At 47.9% G+C, this 10,975-nt stretch overlaps 1 long non-coding RNA gene across 1 annotated transcript; it reads left to right on the top strand.

Moving 5' to 3' along the window:
- The first annotated feature begins 3,730 nt into the window (after positions 1 to 3,730).
- LOC140845075 (uncharacterized) lies at positions 3,731 to 5,024 on the top strand. The gene is made up of 3 exons (XR_012123714.1): positions 3,731 to 3,925; positions 4,201 to 4,299; positions 4,729 to 5,024. It is a non-coding gene; the product is annotated as an uncharacterized lncRNA (long non-coding RNA).
- The last annotated feature ends 5,951 nt before the right edge of the window (positions 5,025 to 10,975 follow it).

The raw sequence follows: 10,975 nt of genomic DNA on the forward strand, positions 1-10,975 counted from the left end.
CTATGAAATCCTATATGCTAACAAGCTTGGAAACCTAGGAGAAATGGACAACTTCCTAGAAAAATACAATCTTCCAAGACTGACACAGAAAGAAACAGAAAATCTAAACAGACCAATTATCAGCAATGAAATTGAAGCAGTAATCAAAAAACTACCAAAGAACAAAACCCCCGGGCCAGATGGATTCACCTCAGAATTTTATCAGACATACAGGGAAGACATAATACCCATTCTCCTTAAAGTTTTCCAAGAAATAGAAGAAGGGGGAATACTCCCAAACTCATTCTATGAAGCCAATATCACCCTAATACCAAAACCAGGCAAAGACCCCACCAAAAAAGAAAACTACAGACCAATATCCCTGATGAACGTAGGTGCAAAAATACTCAACAAAATATTAGCAAACTGAATTCAAAAATACTTCAAAAGGATCGTACACCATGACCAAGTGGGATTCATCCCAGGGATGCAAGGATGGTACAATATTCAAAAGTCCATCAACATCATCCACCACATCAACAAAAAGAAAGACAAAAACCACATGATCATCTCCATAGATGCTGAAAAAGCATTTGACAAAGTTCAACATCCATTCTTGATGAAAATTCTCAGCAAAATGGGAATAGAGGGCAAGTACCTCAACTTAATAAAGGCCATATATGATAAACCCACAGCCAGCATTATACTGAACAGCGAGAAGCTGAAAGCTTTTCCTCTGAGATCGGGAACTAGACAGGGATGCCCACTCTCCCCACTGTTATTTAACATAGTACTGGAGGTCCTAGCCACGGCAATTAGACAAAACAAAGAAATACAGGAATCTAGATTGGTAAAGAAGAAGTTAAACTGTCACTATTTGCAGATGACATGATACTATACATAAAAAACCCTAAAGGCTCCACCCCAAAACTACTAGAACTGATATCGGAATACAGCAAAGTTGCAGGATACAAAATTAACACAGAGAAATCTGTAGCTTTCCTATACACTAACAATGAACCAATAGAAAGAGAAATCAGGAAAACAATTCCATTCACAATTGCATCAAAAAGAATAAAATACCTAGGAATAAATCTAACCAAAGAAGTGAATGACCTATACTCTGAAAACTACAAGTCACTCTTAAGAGAAATTAAAGGGGACACTAACAAATGGAAACTCATCCCATGCTCGTGGCTAGGAAGAATTAATATCATCAAAATGGCCATCCTGCCCAAAGCAATATACAGATTTGATGCAGTCCCTATCAAACTACGAACAACATTCTTCAATGAACTGGAACAAATAATTCAAAAATTCATATGGAAACACCAAAGACCCCGAATAGCCAAAGCAATCCTGAGAAAGAAGAATAAAGTAGGGGGGATCTCACTCCCCAACTTCAAGCTCTACTATAAAGCCATAGTAATCAAGACAATTTGGTACTGGCACAAGAACTGAGCCACAGACCAATGGAACAGACTAGAGAATTCAGACATTAACCCAGAGACATATATGGTCAATTAATATTTGATAAAGGAGCCATGGACATACAATGGCAAAATGACAGTCTCTTCAACAGATGGTGCTGGCAAAACTGGACAGCTACATGTAGGAGAATGAAACTGGACCATTGCCTAACCCCATATACAAAAGTAAACTGAAAATGGATCAAAGACCTGAATGTAAGTCATGAAACCATTAAACTCTTGGAAAAAAACATAGGCAAAAACCTCTTAGACATATACATGAGTGACCTCTTCTTGAACATATATCCCCGGGCAAGGAAAACAACAGCAAAAATGAACAAGTTGGACTATATTAAGCTGAAAAGCTTCTGTACAGCAAAAGACACCATCAATAGAACAAAAAGGAACCCTACAGTATGGGAGATATATTTGAAAATTACTGATCCGATAAAGGCTTGACATCCAGAATATGTAAAGAGCTCACACGCCTCAACAAACAAAAAACCAATAACCCAATTAAAAAATGGGCAGAGGAACTGAACAGACAGTTCTCTAAAAAAGAAATACAGATGGCCAACAGACACATGAAAAGATGCTCCACATCGCTAATTATCAGAGAAATGCAAATTAAAACTACAATGAGGTATCACCTCACACCAGTAAGGATGGCTGCCATCCAAAAGACAAACAACTACAAATGTTGGCGAGGCTGTGGAGAAAGGGGAACCCTCCTACACTGCTGGTGGGAATGTAAATTAGTTCAACCATTGTGGAAAGCAATATGGAGGTTCCTCAAAATGTTCAAAATAGACTTACCATTTGACCCAGGAATTTCACTCCTAGGAATTTACCCTAAGAATGCAGCAATCAACTTTGAGAAAGACAGATGCACCCCTATGTTTATTGCAGCACTATTTACAATAGCCAAGAATTGGAAGCAACCTAAATGTCCATCGACAGATGAATGGATAAAGAAGATGTGGTACATATACACAATGGAATACTACTCAGCCATAAGAAAAGGGTAAATCCTACCATTTGCAGCAACATGGATGGAGCTGGAGGGTATTATGCTCAGCGAAATAAGCCAAGCTGAGAAAGAGAAATACCAAATGATTTCACTCATCTGAGGAGTATAAGAACAAAGGAAAAACTGAAGGAACAAAACAGCAGCAGAATCACAGAACTCAAGAATGGACTAACAGGTACCAAAGGGAAAGGGACTGGGGAGGATGGGTGGGTAGGGAGGGATAAATTGGGGGGAGAGAAGGGGGTATTAAGTTTAGCATGCTTGTGGGGGTGGGACAAAGGGGAGAGCTGTACAACACAGAGAAGACAAGTAGTGATTCTACAACACTTTGCTATGCTGATGGACAGTGACTGTAAAGGGGTTTATAGGGGGGACCTGGTATAGGGGAGAGCCTAGTAAACATAATGTTCATCATGTAAGTGTAGATTAATGATAACAACAACAACAAAAAAAAGCAGTTCCTATGTGGTGACCTCCAATGAGTTCTACACAATGGTATAAAGGGCATATAAAAGTGTAGGCAAAGGGTTTGTTTGTGCTTATACAGAGGATCAAGCCTAATTTGGCTACCCTGAAAATTAACTAAGATATGATATGAAAAAGAACTTCCAACATCAGCACTCTCTGGAAGACTCATGCCAGAAGATGATCATCAAAAAACCCCAACAAAGATCCACGCGCTGCTACAGGTGTAGATGCACTCATCCCACCGGTTCCTGGACTTGCCATGGGAATGAAGAAGGAGATATCTAAGCTGGCCTGTGCATACAGCAAAACAACAAATTTGACTGAATCTAAACTGTTGGAACTCAACCAAGAATTAGGAGAAGTGCAAGTTGTAGTGCTCCAAAATCTTACAACTACAGACTATTTACTGTTAAAAGAACATACGGGATGTGAATAGTCCCCAGGAATGGGTTGTTTTAATTCGTCTGATTTCTCTCAGACTGTTCAAGTTCAGTTGGACAATATCCACCATATCATAGATAAGTTTTCACAAATACCTAAAGTGCCTAACTGGTTTTCTTGGTTTCACTGGAGATGGCTGGTAATTACAGTGCGGCCAGGGTGGGGAGCCGTTGAGGGGCGGCTGTCTTCCTGTTGTTGGCTTTGGTGCCGCTGGAAGCGGGGCGAAGCCGTTCATCGTCCCTGCACCGCGACTGCTGGGCGTGGTGGGGCGGTGGGGGGTAGGGGTGGTGGGGGTGTGGGGGGGGAGTGGGGGGGCGGTAGAGGCGGCGCGACTCCGCGCTGGGGCAAGGAGGGCGCCCTCGGCGGCGGCGGCGCGGCCTGCTCCGTATGTGGCTCGGGAGAGCGGGCCCCCGGCCCCTCGCGACGCGGGCTACGGACAGCAGTGGGCGGGCCCGGCGGCCGCGTCCCGATCCCCGACGAGACTGCGGCCCGACGCCGCGGCGCGAGTGCTTCCCACGGGCCGTTTCCATTCCGGGCGGTGAGGGAGTGGGCGCGGCGCCCCGGCCTGTCGAGCCCGCGGGGTTCGGCGTGGGAGGAGGACGCGGGGGCTCGGGGCTACCCCGAAACCAGCCCTTGCCGGCCGTGCGGCGCGGGGGCGGGGAGGGGGGCGGGAGGAGAGTTTTACTCGCGCTCTGCCTGCCTGAGCGATGACTGCCCCGCCGCCGCCGCCGCCGCCAGGCGGCGCGGTTTGTTTTCTCCATCCCCCTACCTCGCTTGTGATGTGGGCTAAATAAATATTTTACTGTTCTTTAGGCACCGCCTCTGCCTGCTCAACCCTTAAAATGTACAACTTCCAGAGTCCTGTGATCGGATTAAGGAAGAGTTTCAGTTTTCACAGGCTCAATACCACAGGTAGCGATGTTGACTTTAGCTGATCGTCCTATTGCTTAGCTCTTGTCTTCCCCCACAGACACATACAAACACCTCCCTTTTTTGGCCACCACAAAGGGATTGTCGCTTTTCCTCGTGGGCTGAAAGGGCAAGTCAAGGCCTTTTTTCCTTAGTCAGGTGCAAAGAAACCAAGCATTCCTCTCTTCTCCCTTAAATAAGAGAAAAAAAAGAAGGCACAGCAATTGCAACTGGGGAGACTTGGAAAACGCTGAGGCCAAACTTTCTATCATTGATTTACTGGGGCCAGGAGGATGGAAGGCTGGGAAGGGTCTGGGGCCTTTTGTCTTGATTCCTTCTCACTTCTTCCTGCCCTTCACCTGAGCGAGGGTCCTGGGAGTCGCAAGCGAGTATTTTCATTACTTTTACGACAAAAAATTGTTTTCGTTTTAGAGACCACCATTGGAGTCCCTTTGAAATATTTTTCTTTCGCTGGCTCTTTAACAACGTGTAGTTCTTTCAGAAATGCAAGGACCAAAACAAGCCACCTAACCCGATCCACACTGCCTGCCCATGGGTGGTGGTGGTCAACTTGTGTCTGTGTTGTGGAGGGGAAAAAATAAGACATCATTCATAAGATGGGCTTGATTCATATTTTCTTTCATGTGTTTGTGGACCATTAAACAAGAAATTCCCTTGTGACATTTTGGGGGACTTAATTTGTGCGTGGATATGTAGACATTGTTGATGTTTTTTGAAGGGTCACCAACAGTAAGATGGCAAACTTCCGGCTTCTCTTTGGGGTCCTCAGTTCCCGCCGGCGCCACCTGAAGCCCAATCACCTCTCGTCCCCCTCCCAATCCCAGCACCTAGCCAACAGCCACCAGCCCCGTAGAAGTGACACCTCAATCAATTCATGCCCCTTTCTATATAACCCAGCACCTTTCCCTAATAAAGCGGAACTCTCCGGTGAATTGCTGCTATGTGTCGCTCCTTTCCTTTCATTGGTGCCGAAACCCGGGAGACGGGACACCCCAACTGGGCCCCATCTTCCCCCCGACACCAGCAGCAGCTTGCCCTCGTCCTCTTTTTCCGGCGCTGGCTCATCACATTCACCACTCCTCTCTGGCCTTTAGGTAAGTTTTCCCCCCGGAGTGGGCCACTCTTCCCCGAGCTATCGCAGTGCCATTGACCGTGATCGTCCGGCAAGGCCCTGATGCTCGGGGATGAGGAGGGAACTCTCCCGCCTCAGGCCTTCACGGCTGCGGCGGACCCTCAGGCCCCTCCTCCAACAGCCATAAATCCCCGCCTCAAGCCTTTATGGCGGACGCTCAGGCCCCTCCTCCGACAGTCATAAATCCCCGCCTCAGGCCTTCACGGCTCCGGCCGACTCTCAGGCACCCCCCTCCAACAGCCATAAACGAGGTGACTCCTTTGTGGATGAGAATGCTCCCTTTTCCCCCCCTCCTTCTGCTCCGTCCGCCGAAAACACCTAGCGCTAGGTACCTCGTGACTCCGGCACTCTGCCTTCTTAGGGAAGTCTGGGTGACGACCCACACTTCCCAAGAAATTCCGACTCGTATACGAGTTTCCGCAGACCACCAAGGATCATCGGGGACGCCCTTTGTCTCCTTGCGGTCTGCTTCCAGTCCGAGGATCTCCGTTTGTCTTCCCCTGTTTGTCTCCTTCTCTGTCCTTTAGCCATGGGAGCCTCGTCATCCCTCCCTGAAAGTTCACCTCTTGAATGCCTGCTTAAGCATCTGGCTACCCTCTCCCTGACGCCTGATATAAAACCAAAACTTCTCCATAAATATTGCTCCCAAGATTGGCTGACATACCCCCTAGACAATAACAACCAATGGCCCGCAGGGGGAACTCTTGATCCTAACATCACTCGCGATCTTTTTAACTACTGCCAGGGCCTGAAAAAATGGAAGGAGATTCCCTATATGGAAGCTTTCTGCCTCCTCCTCTCCCAGCCCCCTCCCAAGTTCTCCTAGCCTGCAAGCCGCCGCCCCCGCAGAAGCCTCCTGTTCACTCCCTTCCCCTTCTCCTACAACAGCCCTTCTCCCTTCCTCCCCAACCATTTCCTCCCCCATCTCACCTCCTCCACCTTCATTCCCTGCAGATTAAGCCTGAGCCTTTCAGCCCCCCTTTAACTAGCTCCCAGGGGCCTCCTCCATCTTTGCCCTCATCACCTGTTTCTCCCCTGTTAGGGACCGCCTTTATCTTCTCACATGTTTGTAGGGAGAATGGGAAAGCACCTTCCCCCATGTCTGAACGTAGCATGGGAAAGCACAAGCTAGAAAACAACCGGTGCAGTCCTTGGAAGTTATCTGTCCACAAAAACATATCTTGTCCTCGAAGATGAGCCAAGACTCTTCACTCTGAAAATAGAAAGACCTTGAAGATGTGTAGAAACACCACCCCTGCTTCTAAATATGCCCTTCCACCACTTGCGGTTGTGGCAGGAATGGAGAACAAAGAACATTCTGTTTACGCATTTCATAAGCAATTAACTGGAGCCCTGCTGTAGCTCAGTTAGTAGAGCATGGGACTCTTAACCTCAGTCATGAGTTCAAGCCTAACTAAAGCAGCAGAGGCAAGCAGCTGGGCTGCAGGCTGGCAACACGTGGGTCTGATTCTATCTTTCTTTATTTTCTTTGCCCCCCTTCCACACTTCAGGACCTGCTTGAATAAGCGCAGCTAGACCACGTCACTCCCCCACAGACTGAGCCAGAACCCTTCAGTCCCCCTCAGACTTGGTCCCGAGAGCCTGCCAAAATTATCGCCCCCCTCCTGGAGGTAGCAAGATCCAAAGGCATTTAGGAGATTTAGCCCAACTAGAGAAATGCCTAAGTTCCTTTTCCACTGATCCCACGACATACATCAGGGAGTTTCAATGGATCCTCCAGTCTTACAGCCTCACGCATCATGACATTTTCATGCTCCTGGCCAATACTCTCCTCCCTGAAGAGCGTAGACAAGTTTGGGACTTCGCCCAAACACACGCTACTGAAACCCACAGGACTGACCCCACCTGTCCCCCTGGCCCCACTGCTGTCCCTGAACAAGACCCACACTGGGATTATAACACTGCCGTGGGTCTCCACTCTCAAGATATTTTTGCCTCCTGCTTAACAGAAAGTCTAAAAAAGGCAGCTCGTAAAATAGTCAATTTTCAAAAACTCCAAGACATAATTCAAAAGAGAGACGAAACCCCCTCCGAGTTCTTAGACTCACTCAAGCCCTATTACAGTATACCAGCCTGGACCCAGAAACACCTGAAGGAAGACATGTCCTTATGACATACTTCCTAGCTCAAGGCTACCCCGACATTAAAGCTAAACTCAAAAAGTTAGAACAGGGTCCCGCTACCCCACAGACTGAGATCCTAACAGTGGCCTTTAAAGTCTTCCATAACCGGGAGGAGGAGAAAGAACGCCGTAAAGAAAAAGCTGATCAGGCCAATTTCCAGATGTTGGCCCAGCTGATAAAACCACAACCTGGGCGCACCTCTACAGACAAGCACCCCCCCAGGAGCTTGTTTCAAGTGCGGAAAAGAGTGACATTGGTCAAGGGCATGCCCCTCCCCCAGATCTCCTACCACCCCATGCCCCAGATGCCACAAAAAGGGCCACTGGGGGTCTGATTGCCCAACCACCTGAAGGGGAGGCTGGACGAACAACCCCCATCCTAAGCCCGCCATAGTGGGGCTGGCAGAAGAAGACTGATGGGGCCCAGGGGCTTCTTGCCCGACCATTTCCATCACCAAACAGGAGCCCAGGGTTACTTTAACAGTAGACGGTCGCCCCATCTCCTTCCTCCTAGACACAGGAGCCACCTTCTCAGTCTTGCGAGAATACCGGGGCCCTACGATGCCTGCCATTATTCCTATAGTCAGGGTAAGAGGTAAACAGATTTTCCCATTAAACCCCCCCCTTTATGCACAATCCAAGACAATTCCATACCTTTCTCCCACTCCTTCCTGGTTATGCCCCAGTGTCCCATCCCTTTACTAAGATGGGACATCCTTTCCCTTCTCCACGTTTCCATAACTATATCCAGTCCCACAGCCCCCAGTACTCCCTTTCTGATGGCCCTCATAGCTGACGACCCCCCTCTACCCAATGAAAGCTCCGGTTCTGCCCTCATACACCCTGTAAATCCCAAAGTTTGGGACATTACAAGCAAATCTGTGGCCCTATGTCCCCCTGCCTCAATCAAATTATGTGACCCCTCTCAGTATATCTGTCAGGCCCAATACCCCCTAACCACTTCAGCCCTCATAGGCCTCCAACCCATCATTCAAGATCTCTTAAACAAAAATTACCTCAGACCCACTCACTCCCCATTTAATACCCCCATATTAGCTATTAAAAAACCCAACGGATCTTTCCGCCTTGTCCAAGACCTTTGCCTCATCAACATAGCCATTGTCCCTATCCGTCCCTTAGTTCCAAATCCATACAACCTCAGCATCCCACTTCTCAGTCCTAGATCTCAAGGACCCATTTTTCTATCCCTCTAGACCCCTGCTCCCAAGATTTTTTCATCTTCACCTGGACGGACCCATACACAAGACATTCTGAAAAACTCACTTGGACAGTTTTGCCACAAAGCTTCCGAGATAGTCCCCATATTTTTAGACAGGTCCTAGCTCAGGACCTCAAACAGTTTCATCATGATGACTCCAAGTCCACCTTATTATAATACATGGACAATCTTCTACTCTGCAGTCTCTCGTGGGAACAGTCTCAACTTGACACTGCCTCCCTACTTAACCTTCTAGCGTCCAGAAGTTACTGGGTATCCCCCATCAAAGCTCAACTCTCTTCCCCTCCTGTCACTTACCTCAGATTCCTTCTATCTCAACAAAGAAAGTCCATTACCTTATACAGAAAATGGCTCATCTCTGACCTGCCCATTCCCAAAACCAAGACAGAAATCCTTTCCTTTCTAAGCCTGGCTAGATATTTTAGAGCGTAGCTCCCTAACTTCTCCCTGCTCCCTGTTGGCAAGACCCCTATATGACCTCAGCAAGAGCCCCCCCTAAAAAACCATTATCCTCCTCACCCCGACACTCCTTCATTAAGCTCTGTCAAGCCCTTGTGGAAGCCCCAGCTCTCCATCTTCCTGATTTGTCAAAGCCCTTCTCATTATACATTCACGGGAGGTCCAGTCAAGCTCTAAGAGTCCTAGGCCAATATTATGGCCCATCCTTTGCCCCAGTAGCTTATCTCTCCAAGCAATTAGACCCCACAGTTCGGGGATGGGCCCCCTGCCTACGAGCATTAGCCGCTAGACAGCTCTTTCAGAAAGAAGCTCATAAACTGACATTCAGGGTGCCCCTTACCATTCTGTCCCCACATCACCTAAAAGATCTCTTAACCTACAAAAGTTTACAGACTCTCCCTCCCTCCAGACTCCTGACCTTACTGTCCTCTTTCCTCCAAAATCCCGTTCACCCCCTTTGCCATCCATACCCAAATCATGACTTTTTCCTCCTTTACTGCTCTCTTGCTTTTTTCCTCATTCTTATTGTCTTTCCCGCTACCCCAGCCTCCTTTGTATGGGGATTCAAAGTCAGACAGACTTACACACAGCATCAAAGAAAAGTTACTGCCCTCATTGCCACACCAGACTGCCCTCTGAAAAGCTGCTCTGAGCCTTTATACCTCCACTTTCCTCCCTCCACCGAAGTGTTCACTAGCAGCTACCCTTATTTTCCCTACCTCTGCTTCCTCTATGACCAAAAACAAGCCTATTGCAGGCGATAGCCAGACACCTACAAGAGATGTCCCTACTGGTCTTGTGCAATTCACTACATGAGTAACTTCCAGTACCCACAGTATTACTCCTCCAACCGTTTCATGAAATATCCCAACGACTCATTCTCCTTATCAATCCCAGATCCCTGGGACTCTTGATGAGCTGCCAGAGTCACAGCCTCAGTTTACTATGGGGTGGGGTCCTCGACCCCCCACGGTACCCTTCATATCTCTCAAAAGTATGTTCCCTCTCATTCCCAGATCTCTCAAGTTGCATCAGATAGCAGACATTCCGAAAAAGTCATTATCCAAACTCTTGACAGTGCCTCTTCATCTTCTTATCCCCACCCCTCTTCCCATTTCTCCTACTCTTCATTACAGCTCATTCAGGACACCACCATCTTTCTCAACCACACCCTTAACACAGCCAATTGTTTCTTGTGTGCATCACTACAGCGCCACTGCTGGCCGGCGTGCCCCTTAATATTTCCAACTACTCCTTCCATGCAGAAGGACAACCTCTCTGCCCCCTGGCAGACATACCCCTATGGGAACCAGAATACACAGATAATCTCACCATCCACACTGTGTAGGCCCAACTCCACCCCCACTCCAGTGCACTTCACTGCCTCTCTATCTACACCCCTACCTCCAGCTCTAAGACTTTTATGCAACCGGGACACTTCTTTTGGTGTAATGGCAGTCTTTTCAACTCAGTGCCTCTCAACTCCGATACACCCTGCATTCTCATCACCCTAATCCCACAGTTTACACTTTACAGCATGGCAGAATTCCTTGAGCTCCAACCTCCCTTGCCCTCGCGCACAAAAAGAGCTGCTTTCCTTCCCATCATGGTCAGTAGCTCTTTGATCACCTCAGCCATTGGGGCAGGGTTTTCGGGAGAAGCCTTGGGTCACTCTCTATAGGCA

This window comes from Manis javanica, chromosome 2 (assembly GCF_040802235.1).
Source record: "Manis javanica isolate MJ-LG chromosome 2, MJ_LKY, whole genome shotgun sequence".
NCBI classification, from domain to species: Eukaryota; Metazoa; Chordata; class Mammalia; order Pholidota; family Manidae; genus Manis; species Manis javanica.